This window comes from Antechinus flavipes, chromosome 3 (genome assembly GCF_016432865.1).
Source record: "Antechinus flavipes isolate AdamAnt ecotype Samford, QLD, Australia chromosome 3, AdamAnt_v2, whole genome shotgun sequence".
Classification (NCBI taxonomy): domain Eukaryota; kingdom Metazoa; phylum Chordata; class Mammalia; order Dasyuromorphia; family Dasyuridae; genus Antechinus; species Antechinus flavipes.
Window position 1 is genome coordinate 298,826,156 of NC_067400.1, and position 16,707 is coordinate 298,842,862.

Consider the following 16,707-nt stretch of genomic DNA (forward strand, 5'->3'; position numbering starts at 1 on the left):
CTCTAGTGTCCAGTTCTCTTTCTACTAAACTCTGTGACTATTTTATATGCACCTGTCAATTTTAATTTGCTAAAGATAATTTCCCACTCTTACCCAGCTAATGAACAGTCTAGAAAGAATTTTTCACTTGTATTTTTTTTTTTTTTGAGGGGGATAGATTGTGCCATCAAGGAGGCCTGCATTTTGCAAAGTAAGTTTGTAAAGTCTAAAGAGCATTCAGATGGCTAGTATCATTAGTAAATAACTTTAATTAAAAACCAATGTAAAAAAAACAGTAAAAAGCAAACAATCTTCAGAAAGGAAGAATCTCTACAAAGAATAGAAAACTTAGTTGCTATCATCTAACAAATTACAAATCATTAATGAGATATACTAAAGATGTATAATGCATGCACTGGACTGACACTGACCTTTTAGGAAAGAAAATTTAATAATCCAACATCTAAATGACTTTCTCTGTCTTGCCCCTCTGTGTAGGCAAGAATACAGAGTTGTCTTAGATGTCCAGATTGCTAACTTGTGTAGTGTATGACTATTCTAGTAAATGACATATCTTTATTGCTTCCTGTTTTTTAAATTGATTTTTAATTGAATTTACTTACTAATGAGGTACTAACCACCTGAATGCTCTGTGGTCTTTGCAAACTTACTTTGCAACAAGCTGGCCTCTGATGGCACAATCCATTCCACCCCCACCCTCCCACTCCCCCCAAATGGCAAAATGATAACTCCTTTCTGGGTCAGAGAGAGAAACCATAGCCTAACGCAGCCCCTCTTCAGTGGGGCACTCCAGAGAAGCAATAAACCCTCCACTTCCATATCCAGTGGAGTTGTATGTAGTTTATTACCATAGCCCTCCCAAGTCAAATGGACACCAGTTTCCAGCCTTGCAACTAGTGCAGTTGGGGTTTCCTCCGCTCCAACCCACTTGACTATGTCTTTCTACCTGTCCTTTCCCTGCTGTCTACAGGTCCTGAATGTTTTAAAATAGAAAATGTGATGATCTTTGTGTATGTGTGTGTGTCTGTGTAAAATGTGTGTATGTGTGCGTGTTTGGGTGTAACGGGCCCTCTGTATGGCTGCTTAGCCTGTCTCTCAACCTCTCGGCCAATGGCAGGCTGCCTTATATAAAATTAGTGTTTTCAGTCTCTCCGGGTTGCATGTACTGTATGTGGAACAGTGTACAGTGAAAACGGAGGCAGAGCGGCTCTGAGAGCTCCTCTCTTCACTTTCCCATAGAGAAACACTGACTGGCCACTGAGAGAGATACACACACACGTTTAACACACACAGAGAAAGAGGTAAGTGCCCACCATCCCCAGCTTTTCCTGGGCGAAATGAGCGAGAGAGGTCCCCTTCCCGACACTTTCTTTTTTTAATACTCACTTGAAAACAGCCGGGCTGCAGCCCCAAGGACTCTTCCAGCAGTAGCAGTAGCAGAAGCAGCAACAGCAGAAGGAGCAGCAGCAGCCGGTAGGGTAGGGTGGACTTGAGGAAGACCGAGGGGGAGAGAGGGAGCGAGAGAGAGAACCTTAACAAGTCCTGCGCTGCTGCTACCCCGGCCACAATTCCTAATCACTTTCCCCCCCTACACGAAAACTTTGGATTGGGAGAGGTTCGGGGGAGATGTTCGCTTCTCTTCTGTTCCCCTTGGGGCAGGAGGGGGAGAGGTGAATGCAATGCAATGCATGCAAGAGGTTGGGGAGGGAGGGGGGGAATAGTAGGCCAGCCAGTGCCAGGCTGCGTTTGAAACCAGCACCTCTCACCATACAGGCAGCAGCAGTGGAGAGAGGGGCAAAGAGGGAGAGCGAAGCAGACCCGGGAGGAGGAGGAGAGGGAGGAGGAAGAGGAGGAGGAGGACTAGGAGTAGGAGGACGAGGAGGAGGAGGACTAGGAGGAGGAGGAGGAGGAGGAAGAGGAGGAGGAAAAACAACAACAGAACCACCACACTGACTGGCAAATTGTGACTGTCGATGAAGCCCCCAAACTTCATTACGGGGGAAAGTGCGTTTATCTGAAGGTTGGTTCGTGGTTTGGGAGGGGAGGGAACGGGAGGACGAGGAAGGAGGGGGAGGGGGGAAAGAGGGGTCAGAGGGAATTAGAAGAAGGTATTATTATCATGGGGGTTCTCCCCCCGCCTCCTTCCCGTTTATTTATTTATTTTTCTTGCTTTGGTGACCAGGAAAAAGCAGCTCAGTTGTTCGTTCATCTTGAGAGTTGGGGATTTGGGTTTTCCGGCTCCGCAGATCTAATGCCCTCTCACCCTCCACCCTTAAGCAAACGTGCAGTTAGTAGAGAAAGTGGTGTTTCAGTGCGAGAACAGCCGGGAGGAAGGAAAGAGAGGGAGAGAGAGAGAAGAGGGAGAGAGGAGGGGGAAGAGGAGGAGAGAGGCTGTGTCAGGATTTTGCATGAATGTGGGATTATGTTGTGTCAATAAGTTTAAGGTGGAGAGAGCGAGGCTGGGGGTGGGGGTGGGGGGGAGGAGGAGGAAGGCCTTCGCTGTTTAAAGTCTTATTTCTGAAGGTAAGTTATGACATTGCATGGTCGCGATGACAGAAAACTTGGAGATCATTTACCCAGGGATGGGGCTGATGCCTTTAGCAAGGGTTTCTCAGCTCTCAGAGGCCACATTCGTGTTACACTGTTATTTGCTGTGATCCGGGTCGCTAGTAAATTACAGAAATCAGACTCGAGCTTTCTTTTCCTTATCCACCTCGTCTCTCTCGCTCGCTCTCAAAAATTTTTTTTGGGGGGGTATTGTATGAAACTTACACGACCGAGAAAACCCAAGTCTTGTAATTTACAAAGATCATTAATTCGGGGATATGTGACACTTTTATGTGTGAAATATCTGTAATCGTTTCAGCTAAATGAGGAAGGTAAAAATGAAACGATGCAAAAAAAGCTAAGACACAACATGTACGACAGAGGAGGGGGGGTGGAGAGAGAGAGAGACGGAGAGAGAAGCTATTTTTTGCTTTCCTTTCTGTAGAAAGGGGAAAAAAATAAAGCGTGCATTCTCCTTCCCTCGCAGTGTGCAGGGTCTAGTCAATATTTTAAGTGTCTGAGGACAAATTAGTCCAGGCGGATCTTGTTTAAAAGTTTCGAGAGGTGGGGTGGAGGTTGGGGTGGGGGGGGAGAGAAGTGAGGGAAGGTGGGTGGAGGGTGTGGGGGATGGGGACGAAACAAGCTTTGCTCCTGCTGATGGTCACTGGCCTGGGGCTTTGAAACCATTGCCTGTCCTACTAATGACACGTTCAGTTCACTTCTCCCAGATCCACACACGGGGTTACCTACCTTCCCCGATCTGAGCTAACGTAGACAGGGGTACTTCCCCCATCTGGATAATCTCACGGGGAGAGGCGTTTTTTCCCTTCCCTTTAGATTAACCTAGTCTGGGAGTGGGGGGGGGGGGGGAAGAGGAGGGAACTTGTCCTCCTCCTCCCTTCACCAACAGCGCACCACTACCACCGCCTTTCCCGTCCCTACTTTTATGATAACCTCCCCAGGAGCATTCCTCCTGGTCTTTTAATTCTCACCAGTGAACAGTACCGCGCCCGCACACCCCACCCCCGCACTGTGGGGGCACTCCTCCCCCAGCCCCACATTATCACATGCGCTGTATAGGGATGGTCCAAGCAGGGAATGGTATCGCTCATGTGGTTCTAGCAGCAGCAGCACCACCTCCCCGGTGGCAGCAGAGGCAGCAGCAGCAGCAGCAGCAACAGCAGCAGCAGCAGCGGTGGCGGCGGGATCATCGCCGGGGCCCGCGGGGAGGAGGAGGAGGAGGAGAAGAAGAAGGAGGAGGAAGAGAAGGAGGAGTAGTAGGAGGAGGTGTTTTCTGCCCAGATCACCGCCAGTTTGATTCCCGACATGTCGTTTGAGAAGGCGGAGAGAAGGGGGAGACCCCACTCGTTGCCTCTTCCTCATTGAAAGGTGTTTTGCAGACTTTTACGCCGGGAGTGAGATTTGCACTTCATTTTTTTTCCTCTTCCCCAAAGCAAGATGGACTCTATTCTGTTTCTCTTTCTCTCTCTGTCTCTGCCTCTGTCTTGTCAGCCTTTAAGATCGACATTTTGTACTAAGATGCAAACTTGATGGTGACCAGCAACAAAGCCTGGGTTAGATCTCTCTCCATTTTAATACTTCCCTCAATCCCAACCTAGCCGACCCCGCTGGCCCTGCACTTGCCACGATTTTGGCGAATGTGTTTTCCTTGCTCGATTCAGATCTCTAATCCGTGGATTGCGATGGGGGTGGGGGGGAGAGTTGGCGTTTTGACGACTGTTGTAGCTGCTCAGGTCTGCTGGGGAATGGGCAGTCGTTACCTGGAACAACTGTGTGGCACAACGTTGCAACCTACAGCTTCTGTGGACGGCGCAGTCTTGGGGCTAGCTATTGATTGCTATGATTTTGTTTCTGGTTTATTTGTCCTCGGTGGTGGTGGTGGTCACTTGGGCAAGTTGATGAATGATCGCGGGGAGGTTTAGCGTTGGCAAAATGGATCAACTTTCTGCTTTGTACATATGGGAAGTAGAGGAGTGGAGAGAAAGGGGGAGGGGAATCTGGGAGGTGGAAACCAGCTAGATACCAACAAATGATTGTTGGTCTTATACAGCCCCTGTGCCCTTTGGAGACGTTAGTGCATCTTTTCCCTTGCTGCCTAGGATTTCTTTTTCCCTGGAGAAGAAAGGTCGTTTGCTCTTTAATAAGAACTTCCTTTTAAAAGCAGGTCTTTAGTTTTGGGGGCGCCTTCACTGTTGATAATTGTGTCGATTTGGAAATATTGCAAAAATGATGGTATACTCATGATCTGCCTTTATTTGATACTTTATAGGTCACTATCACATGACAAAGGCTTCGAGACAGCTTCTTCTTCCCCTGCCTGTAATTTCCATTTGCCTTCCTAGGTAAGTATGCAAACTGTTCATACAGGAAGAGAGAGTAATTATTAATAATAAAATAAGGGTTCTTATAGTTTCTTGTAGCAAGATGCTTTGTCAGATTTTAACCTCCCCAAGAGACATATCTGTCCTACGTTCCCCCAGTGGATGCCAATTTGTGATGTTTAAGGTTCAGCACTTTAGGGGGTGGGAATTTTTAAAAGATGGTGACTTTAAGGGTTATGTTCCATTCTCCCTTCTCCCGAGCAAGTTTAAAAAACAAACAAACACAACAATTACTGAAACCTTGATTATATGCAAATAAGCAATTAAGTTGAGAATGAACTTTTCTCAAGTAGGTGAATGAGTAGGATATGGAAAGAACCCATCTTAAATTAAGTTCTTTGAGAAAATAGTTCTGAAAGACTGGATCTGGCTATCAGTTGAAAATATTTGAAATAGAACTCCCCCAAAACTCAAAGAAGCAATTTGTACAGGATATTCTGTATTACTTTGGTGATTGTTCAAATAGTACATTCATCCCGTCCCTCTTTCTAGGTAATCTGTTCTTTTGTGCAGTTAACTACAATAATTCATCTCAATAGAATAATGCATTGAAAAGGTGACCATATTTTTGGAACTTTTCTCACATATTGTGTATTTGGAGAACTTTAAAACTTTGAGACAATCTATTTAAAAAAAAAACAACAGCTTTGAGGTTATTATATATATCTTTGAAAGATCTGCCATCCCTACTTCCCCACCAAAGAGAAACAGCAGTGTGTGGTTAACTGCAGATTTCTAGTGACTGAACTATAAAGTACAAAGTAAAAATTAAGGAGTCATTGAATATTTTAAGTTAATACAGTCATCCTAGTTGCTAAAGGTTTATAAATCTATTCATCCTCCGACTCATCCTAAGTAATAGCACAGTAGACTATATTATCTTTAAACTGTGGTTAATTGGAGATAAGTAGTTCCTCAAAACTGTAAGACAGGTGGTAGTTTATAACCCCCTAGATTAGAGATGGAGGTGAGATTTTGTGAATCAAAATGAGTTTTTGAACTCACTTTTTAGGAAGGAAAAATCTGGGGCCTCTCTTGCTTCATTCCAGAACTTTATATATGCTAGTGAAACTTTGTGTCTTAGTGTTAAGAAAAATTGTTTTCAAAGATTGGGTTTTCTAGTTGTCTTCATCTACTTGGAAAGTAAGGGTGACATTATTTCTGGGTTTTGTAGGTCATAAGGTCTATGCAATACAAACTTATGTTCATGATATAGTGAAATATTGTGGAATGACAAATGGTGAATTACTTAATATAATCAGTGGTGGACATTGGTTAAAAAAAAGAAACCTAAAATGATGGTTTCTGCATCCTTGATTTTTAAAAGCCTATTTCAAAACATAGTGACTTTTGAACATATGGCAGGAATTTTTGGAGTGTATTCCTGATTACTAAAGGACATCACGTTTGTATTTGTGAGACTTAGTTGTGTGGGTTTTTTTTTTTTTTTCCCACTTTAGCTAACTTTTAATGTGAGCTCTTTTCTCAGTAGAAGTATATTTGACCAACTGAGACATGAATATGCAGATGATTAATTTATAGAATAAAAGCTACATGGATGAAATATTCTGTTTCTCTGAAATATCAAATAAGCAGCTCATCAAAAACAAATTTAAAAGTACAATCATGAATTGTGAATTCAGAAAAGCAGCACTTGTAATGATGAGATATAATAATGATCTTTATAAAAAGTACTCAATGAATTATAGACTCAAGAGAATTTGAGAGTTGGAAGGAACCTCTGAGGTCAACTAATTTAGCTCAATATATGGATAAAGATCCCCTCTATGTTTTGTACAAGGGGTCATTCAACTTTTTCTTGAAGACATGAGGTGAGCATTAGACCCCTATTTCCTGAGGGTACTTATTCAATTTATTAGATACTGCAATTGTTAGGACGTTTTTTCTTTACATTAAGTCAAAATCTGTCTCTATAATCTTTACCCATACTATATATTGGATATTGTTCCCTAAGTCTTCTCTTTTCCATATTAAAAATTTCCAGTTTCTTCAGGTTGTCTTCTTATGGCCTGAAGTTAAAGCCCTCTTCATTGTGTTGGTGGTATCTAAAATATATTTATCCCCAGTAATGATGAACTAATTTTAGTCATGAGTAGAAGTTTAGTTAAGAATTTATAGTTAAATTGCTTCTGCATAATGAATTCTTCAAATTAATGACTAAACTGTTGGTCAGAAAATATTCTTCATCTCCATATTGATTACTAAAAGTATGCTCTTCAGATGTATCTTAAGTTTAATTTCAGTATATGAAAAAAAAAAGATTTATATCTGATTTCTCTTTGTGCTTTATTTTTAAAGGCACTCTGGCAGTGTTAGGAAATTTTTCACTCTAAACTTCACTGTTAATATTATTTTCTTAATGAGCAGATACTCTCCTGATATTATTTGTTTAGGGTGCAGATTTTTTTTAATACTTATTTTTTCTCTGTGTAGTTAGTAGTTTTCTTTCCTAAGATGACTTTCCATTTACTCAGTATGCATTTTGTAAGTTCTTATTTATTTACATGTTGTTTTCTAAGATTAGAATGTAAACTCCAGGGGATTGGGGGGTGCAAAGTTGTTTCTACCCTCTTTCTCTCAAATATTTAGCAGGGAGCTAGGCACATTATCAGTATTTAGTAAAATTTTGTTCATTGATTGATTGCATTGGGTGGAAAAAAAGAAACTCAAGTAAAAAGTTTATTGATTCCAAAATATATCCTGGCTTTCACTCATGATTTAAAATTTATTTATCACTTTTACTCTCACTATCTTTCATCTCAGAATTTCACCAAGATAGATGGGAAATTTCTTTAGATACTGAAGTAAAAATATGAGTTATATAAAAACTTAATATGTTCAAATAATTTTTTGGGGGGAGGGTGTCATAAGTAACTATGTAATTGATTGTTTTCCAAAAAAGAGTAACAAATAAAAGAAAACCGCTTGAAATAGTGTTTCACAGTTTAGAAAAACATATTTGGCATTTAAAGTATTAATAATTGTTATTTTATATGGAATTTGAAAAATAATTGCCAAATCACTAATCACAAACAGAAGTTTACTTAGAATAGACTTTTTTCTTACACATGTCAAGGTGCTAATATGTTTTTCATGATTTATTTATGAGGAATAATTTCTGTCATGTTAGTTACCATTGTAGAATTTTAAAAGGTTCTAATCATTATCTCCATTAAAATGTTCAGAAAACAAACTTCTCCTAAATATCACTATTCCTTAAAGTGTGTGTGTGTGTGTGTAGCACACATATATAAATATATACACATGTACGTACATTTATATATATATGTATATATAAAACTCTCTTCCATAAAACTTGCATTGAAATCCTTAAGTAACTGAAATCCAGCAGCTTCTTTTGGACATTTACATTGCTATCAATGAGAAAAGGCTACTTTTAAAATCATCTTTTTTAACTTCAGTAGAGCCTGAACTTGTGAAATAATTCTTTTTTTTTTCTTGGATTATAATGTTAATGCCAGAACCATCCTTTGGCACTTCATCATTTAATGTTTGCTTTTAAAGGTCCTTGCTGATGTTTCACATGGCCTATAAGTACTTTCCAAATGTCCTAAAAACTTTCATTTTCATTACCTTTCATTCCAAACAAGAAGTTAAAGTCAGGTTCACGTTGTTTAAAAATAAATGCCATTTTTCCCCTCTGTTTTGTCAATGAATGTTCATATGTACTTCTTCAAAAGTTAGACTTTCAAAGGTATTACTTTCTAAAAATTCCAGATATATTCAGGAAGTCTCCATTGAGATAAAGTATTAGGTTTCCGTTTGAAGTTAAAGAAAAAAGCATCAGAAATATAGAAATACTATCTTTGAAAAATACAAATGCCTTCAACAAAGAATTATATACATTTTTCATATATTCATTGACAGAAGAGAAATTGGAGGGAAAGCATCAATATTGGCAATAAGACATACACTCATCTACCTTATGCAGATTATTTTTAGAAAATCATTGTTAAGTACATAAGCTCTTAAAAATAAGAAAGATGAAATATTCAAGTAGTAAAAAGTATATGGAAAGTCAAAAGGAAAAGCAGAAAACCAAAAATATAATTTTGTGAGCATTTTATAAAACAAAAGACTTGACATCCATAAAATAATTTGTCAGACAATAAAATGACTAATCAAATATAGTAGTAACGCATAGACTTGAGATGAAGTTGTTATAAGTTAAAGCAAAGAATTAGATGCATTCTTTAGAGAAAATAAAATTTTTCTTCTTTTGCATTGAATATGAAATGCCCCCAAGACATTTTGATATTTTGTAACTCTTGAATGTACTTTTTATATAATTCTGTGTATGAGAGTTATCTATTTTTGTGTCTTATTCCCTCAAATAGACCATAAGGCTCAATGATGGTAGGTGTTGCATCTTATCTTGTTATTTATTAAGTCAGTAATCATTAAGTGTCTACGATGTATAACACACTGTGCTAGAACATAGAAACAGAAACACAAATGTCTTCCCTCAAGGAGCTTACATTTTTATTAGAGAGAAAAAAATACACATATGGGTCAATACAAAAATATATAAAATAAATGCAAAATGATTTTAGGTGGGAGAGAGCAATGATGGATCAGGAAGACTTCTTTTAGGAGGCTATACTTGAACTAAACATTGAAGAAAGCTAGACTTTCTAGGAGACAGAGGCAAATAAAGTGCATTTGAAGCATGAGCAAGAGCCTTTGTTGTATAGGAATAAAGATAGATGGGATGCTGTGTCCAGGAAACAGAAAGTAAACCAATTTCATTAGCATTTAAACTGCATGAGGGGGAGCTGGAAAGATAGATTGGACTAAGTGCATACTATGTGCCAGGTACACTGAGCTAAGTACTGAGAGATCTAGAGAAAGGCAAAAAAGTGGTCTCCACCCTCCAAGAAGTCACATTATAATGTAAATGACCAGGGATATGTGTATATATATATATATATATATACAGTGGATGGGGAATTTGCTTTCAGTGAGGAATCACTCATGGAGAGAAGGAGGGAGAAAGGACCAGGAAAGGTTTTTATAGGAAAAGCTAGGATTTGGGAGATAGAGCATCTCCCCTGGAGTCAGGAGGACTTGAGTTCAAATCTGGTCTCAAACATTTAATACTTATTAACGGTGTGACCTGGGCAAGTATCTAATCCCAATTATAAAAGTAAAATATCTGACCAGAAAAAGCTAGGACTTAGGCTGATCCTACAAGAAAGCTTGGGAAGATGAAAGGGGGAGCTTGCCAGACATGGTAACATCAGTGAAAAGCCATAGAATTGAGCTGAAGTGTTGTCAGGATGGGACAGCAGGAAGACCCTTTTAATGGGAAGAATGCATGAGAATATTGGAAGTTGAGGGAAGATTAAGGTTAGGAAGAACTTTAAATACTAAATAGAGGTGTTTTTTATTTTATTCTAGAAACAATAGTAGAAAAATGGCATGGGATGCCTTAAATGATAGTAATTTCAATTTAGAAGTTGCATGGAGACAGTTTAAAGGCAGGGAGATGAGTTAGTAACCTATTTCAATATATTAGGCAAGAGATGATAAAGTCTAGAATTAGGGTGTTAGTGGTAGCCTTGTGACTGGATTAGAAGGAAATAAATGTTAATAGTATAAAAGACTTGGTAAGAGTGAAATGGAACAAAGGGAAGTCCAAGGTTGCAAATGTGTACTGGAAACATGCTGGTGCCCTTGACCAAAATAGTTAGTTTGGAAGAAAGGTAGGTTGGGGTGGGGGAAGGAATTAATGAATTTTGTTTTAGATACTCAGTAGACAGTACAATGGATAGAATGCTCGGCCTGGAGTCAGGAAAACCTGGATTTAAATGTGGCCTAAGAAACTTTCGAGCTCAGATACTCTGTGACTGAGAAAATCACTTAATTCTGGGTATCTCAATTTCCTTATCTGTACAATGAACTGGAGAAGGAAAAGGCAAACTATTCCACTGTCAAGAAAACCCCAAATATGATCACAGAGTTAGATAGGACTAAAAATGACTGCAGAGAATCAAACAACAAAAGCAGAAATAAAATTGAGGAAAGGTAGAGTCTAAGGCTAGATGTACAGTTGTACATAGTTGAACCTTTGGGGAGATGATGAGGTAAAAGTCTTGATTAAAAAACAACAGACAAACTTTATCAGTTGCACAAAAGAAATAGAAAGATCATGTAGATGAAGTGAGGCGGTAGAGAGGGTTAACAACTGGGTTTGAATATAATCCTATTTTTTCCCATTGATTTATCAGGTGTTAAAATTATTTGTTTTTATTATATTATTCCTACTTATCTTGCAAGCTCCTTGAGGCCTGGGATTATAGCATGTTGTCATCTTACCAGGCACTAATTAACTTTCTACCCTGCAAGACATTTGTGCTAGACACCAGAGATCCCAGGGCAAAAAATGGATGGGAGGCATCCTGCCCTCAAGTAACATATTTTACTAGATCTCCCTTATTAATTAGCAAAAAGCCTTGATTAGAATAGGAACTCAAAAAATGTTAGACATAATGACTAAAAAGGTTGATTAAGGGATAAAATGCATTTAAATTAGGTTCAATTTTACATTTATTTACATTTATTGAATTCAAGTAGAGTAGAATATGAAGAATTCTGACCAAATTATGAAGAATAGAAGAAAAACTAAAAGATGTCTTATGTGAAAAAATGGAAAGTTTAAGAAGGAAGAAATCTCAAAGTTAGTGTTCTTATAGCACTGTGATACTGTTCAAATAACATGTTATTCAATGTATCTGAATATTTTTCATATTCTAGCTGGAAAATACCTCTATGTATAGGAACACTAATATAAATTTGGTATCTTTCTAGTTGATTGTTTTTGTCTTTAATTCTCTGAAGATGCTTATCACCTTTCTCCTTAAGAAAGTCTTGTTGAATTATTTACTTAGAACCTCCCCTTTCAGCTTAATTTCTCAAAAGAAAATATAAAAGAGTAAACATAAATAAAAGAAAAATAATTCTATAGAAAATTTAAAAAATTATCAGTGATAAAAAATTATCAATGATGTAAATTATATTGTACATGGCATTTATTGAGATAAACGTACAGATGACTGTCTGGTCCACTGTTATATTAAGAATTGATGTAACTAAAAACTAGTTTGTTGATAGATTGCAATTGTTAGAGAATAGTTGAGCAGGGTGTGCAAAATTATTTTTTTATTTCTGGTCAATGGGACCATCTTTGAAAAACTTTAACACCTTTTATTGAGACTCTAGTATGAAAGCTACAGATTGAGTAGGTCATCAACTCTCATGTTAGCAGTATGGCTTCTTATGGCATTTTCAAAATGCTGAATCATTTCTCAATTTTCTTTCCACCTCCCAAAGCTATCTCTCAATGTGGATGAAATTCCTATTGTCAATAAAGGACACTTGGGAAATGGAACAAAATGAGAAAATAATTCCCCCTATCCAATTGTCAAGCTTTGATCATTTTTTGAAATTGTCTTCAGAATGAGCTTGTGATATACATCTAAGTACATATTCATATGACTAAATCTATTGTTATCTTGATGAATTCACTTCTTTGATATGTCCTGTAAATATTTTTTAGTATTGATATTTGTAGTTTATCTTTTCAGTCCTAGTTGGTTTTTAGGGATAGATGTATAGATAATAACTAAAAAATCAATCTAAATTACAAAACATATGTTAAAATTATTTTAATATAAATTTGATTCTTGCAAAATTCATAGCAAGTATATTTTGCAGCTGAGATTGGAAAGCCAGGATGAATAAAGATGCTAGTAATTTTTATGAATTTTCCTGAAATGGACTAAAATAAAATCTTTATTCATATGGTTTTGTTATAAAAATGATGGAAAGATTGAAAGATTCCTTAGGAGTTGTATCTAATATAATTTATTTTAAAATCTCTGAATAGAATTTCATGCTGAGAGTGTCTCTCCATACTTCTTAGGGAGGTGTGACAAAACACTCTTTTTAGTGTTTTGGCTTTCTGTACCAATAAGTACTGCTCCAAATAATTTTTTTTTTCATAGAGATCCTTCCCATTTTGATATTGGGAATTTTGCCAGGAGGAATTGATGGATCTAGAAAGCCATTACATGCAGAAGCTTTTCTAAGGAAAGGAATAGAGAAATTTTCCCATTAGTGAGAACTCCTGAAGCCTCCTTTTGTGGGTTATGAACTGAGTTAGCTACCAAGTAGCTAATGAGGTGCCCAACTCTTCTTTGTTGGTAGTACTAGATAGAAATGTCTCAATAATAATATTTTGTCTTAATGTTTATTGATTGCACTGACACACTATTATAAAAAGAACTTTTTTTTGCTATTGTGGAGAGTTACTTCCTAGCTAATATTCTGTCATCTGTGTATGATAAAATTGATGAGCATGATTATCTGAAGCTAGAAAAATTGAACAATACATGAATGTTGCTACAAAATAAATTTCTGCCAAACTTATCTGTAAAAGTAGTCAATTATTAGAAATAAGGTAGTATTAAGCTAATTTTTACTTCTAATTAGCAGTGTATATTCAATTCAAAAGTTAATTAGTGCTTAACATGCTTTCAGGGATTTCTAAATCACCACATAGATGACATTCTCTACAACTGTGTTTGGTAGACAATATTTTATGAAGTGTATTTTTGGACACAAGTATATAAATCATTTTAATAATACAAAGTAACATGCCATTGTTTTGTACTATCACTAAGGACTCTAGTCAACTGAAATTAATTTATTTTGTCTTTTCTGAGTTGTCATCATCAGAATGAAGTACAGATTTAGAAGACAAAAAAGTCCGTCTTCCTTGGCTATGATTTTTTTTTTCTTAATACACTTTATTTCCCCCTTTTTGCTAATTCACGAAACAAGATATAGTTTTCCTTTATCTATTTTCAGAAATTAGTTTTTATGAATGATGAGTCTATAATGAGCAGGCTCTCAGAGCAATGTAATTGGACAAATAAAGATGTTTTATAAAGATTACTTCAGGGACTAGTAATCTTCATTACATTTGTGAGTATTCATCCCTCCCCCATTTTTACTTTATATTGTTCTCAATCAGATACTTTGAGACATTGAAATTCTTACCTTTTTAATGTATTCAAACTTCATCCTATTCTGAATGGGTCACGTATGAAGAAGAACATATACTCTATTAAATACTTCTAGAGATGTTGTTGAGATGTAAATATCTATATAAACTTTATTATATAAGTTGTAGTCTGCTATGGCTCTCTATTTACCCTGTCACTGCATCTCTAAGAAAGATTTGGTATGGACAGTGGGATGTTTCTAATTTTTTATTTAAACATTAGTGGCTCTATTTGACTTGAGATACATGTATTTTTAAATCTCTCATATTATTTTCTATTAGGATTTTTATAAATTTTTATGAGCATTGGTGCTTTGCATTAAATTAGTTTTAACCACATGTGTGGGATATATTTTTTTGAAAATCTCCCATACTATTTCCTATTAGGATTTTTACAAATTTTTACAAGTATTAGTGCTTTGCATTAAATTAGTTTCATCCCCATGTGGCTTAATTTACATTTATTGCTACCAAAAGTCACACTTTATTTTGTTAATAGGAACAAAGATGAAGAAAACGTATTTTATTGTAGTTCCTTAAAGTGGATTACAAATCTGTTAAATAATGTTAAAATGTATTTAATATGACATCCTTGAATCAAATATTTGGACCTATCTATCCTATGTCTATAAAATGATTTATAATATCTATCCTGTCATCTATAGGAATTATAATATAGTTAATTTATGTAATCAATTATTATAAGGAGAAGAAGAAATCTACTTGAATTATATTGTCAATCAACAAGAATTTATTAAGTGCTTATTTTGTACTATTCACAAAAATTTTACATTCTGAGGAGAGAAGTATATAAACATATGGCATAAATATAAAATTAGCAAATAACAAATACATAAAAGGTAATTAATGCAAGGTCACTAGCAAGGGGGTTACTAGCATTTGGAAGATCAAGAAAGGCTATATGGGTAATAGTGCTTGAATTGTTGCTTTATGAGTCAGTAGAGGTAAAGAGGGAGTCCATTCCAGGCGTGTGAGACATCCTGTACAAAGAAACAGAGTTGACACATGAAGTGTCATGTGGGGAACAGAGACAAGGCCAGTTAGCTTTAGGAGAAGGAACAATGTTCCTGCAACAAGGCTGGAAAGATTGGGTAGGTCAAGTTGTGAAGGGCTTTAAAAACTAAATGGAGTTTATAATTTTATCCTAGAGGCAATAGGAAGACTAAATATGATTGACTAATTAAACACATTTTCTTAATTTGTTATTCTTTCTTTTTCATTTTTTATTCTTATTGATGTATTTCATTTTTACATTACAAACATTTCCAGAATACATTCTCTTTTAATAAATTAAATCAGTTAAAGAAAACTAAAAATATATGTAACCTCATCTGAAAATGTATGAAACATTTTCTACAGGTCTACAGGTGCAGACCTCTTTACTTTTTTTCTTTTTAAAATTATATTTCACTTCTTTGATTCAGCAAAAATATGCCTTCTCTCCCAGTTAATAGTATTCTTGTGAGTCATCTAGGTATTATAGTTATATCTACCATGAATCTGAAGTCAGCCTCAAACATTTATTAACTCTCTGACCTTATGCAAGTACTTAATCAGCCTTAGTTTCCTTATCTTTAAAGTGGGGATAATTATAACTGTTATTTTGATAAATGTTGTAATATATATAAAAAACATAAAGCATTGTATAAATGGTAGCTATCATCATCATCATCATCATCATCATCATTGAAGTCTTTTCCCATATAATCATCTCCCCTTTTCATTTACTGTTTTTGGCTTAGTAGTTTGGGTATGTCTGAATTGATTTCCCCTTACTCTGATGTATAGCTACTATAAGAACTTCTTTAAAGTCATGGCTAATATTTTTGTGTTTGGGTTATTGTATCTTGACATTTGTGCATTTTCACCCGATTTTATTTGCAGCTCTTTTTTTGGCTGGTTATATCTGGACACTAGCCCAGTTTGGAATCAAACTTTGTTTTAAAAATATTGTGTTCAGTGTCCCAGATACCGAGCCAGGGGGAGCTTTAATAACAAACAAATACATTCATAAAGAAATGCCCAATCTGGGAAAATATTTCTCCAAAAGCCAGCATCATCCATACTGACCATCTCATTTACATCAAAGGGAGAGGAGATGGAGAAATAAATTGTGAAACCTCTCTTCATTTTTTCCCTTCATTTGGGTAATTCAGTTCCCGTGAGCTTTATGAAGCGTAATTCAGTTCACGTGTGTTTCTTTTGCACCTGTTATATACAGGTTAAGTATTAGTTTAGGGATGTGGAGTTTTAGTGAAACGTGGTCCCCTTTCCTAAAGGAATATACATTCTGCAGAAGGGGTGTAGTTGGAAGGAGAAACTCTTCTTAGACACTTTTTCTATGGATATTTGTCCTTATGATTTCTTTAAATGAACTTCTGCTATTCTCATAGAATAACATGTAGCAATAATTTTAGTTGTAACACTAGTTACTTTTTCATCTGTATCAACTCAGATAATGGAAAAGGATGGAGTGGTTCCCTCCACAAATAAAAAACCTTGCTAAGAGTGGGCAGACAGGTGCTGGCCATTTGGGCACGGAGGCACAGGTATGAGCATCTGGATGTACGAAGTGTTAGTGATTAATGGTAAGACAAATTGTGAAGGTTGAGCAGAAATGGTGTCAGA

The 16,707-nt window shown here is 36.5% G+C and overlaps 1 protein-coding gene across 8 annotated transcripts in view; it reads left to right on the forward strand.

Annotated features, from left to right (window-relative positions):
• The first annotated feature begins 1,186 nt into the window (after positions 1 to 1,186).
• Positions 1,187 to 16,707, forward strand: part of BBX (BBX high mobility group box domain containing) — a 358,834-nt gene continuing 343,313 nt past the window's right edge. For 4 of the 8 annotated variants that reach the window (XM_051985229.1, XM_051985238.1, XM_051985239.1 and 1 more), the window contains exons 1-2: positions 1,924 to 2,020; positions 4,838 to 4,910. The gene's annotated coding sequence lies outside the window, so the exon portion shown is untranslated. Of the gene's footprint in view, positions 1,302 to 1,923; positions 2,021 to 3,920; positions 3,937 to 4,009; positions 4,122 to 4,837; positions 4,911 to 16,707 lie in introns of those variants that run through there. The other 4 variants (XM_051985230.1, XM_051985235.1, XM_051985234.1 and 1 more) reach the window with 3 other exon arrangements.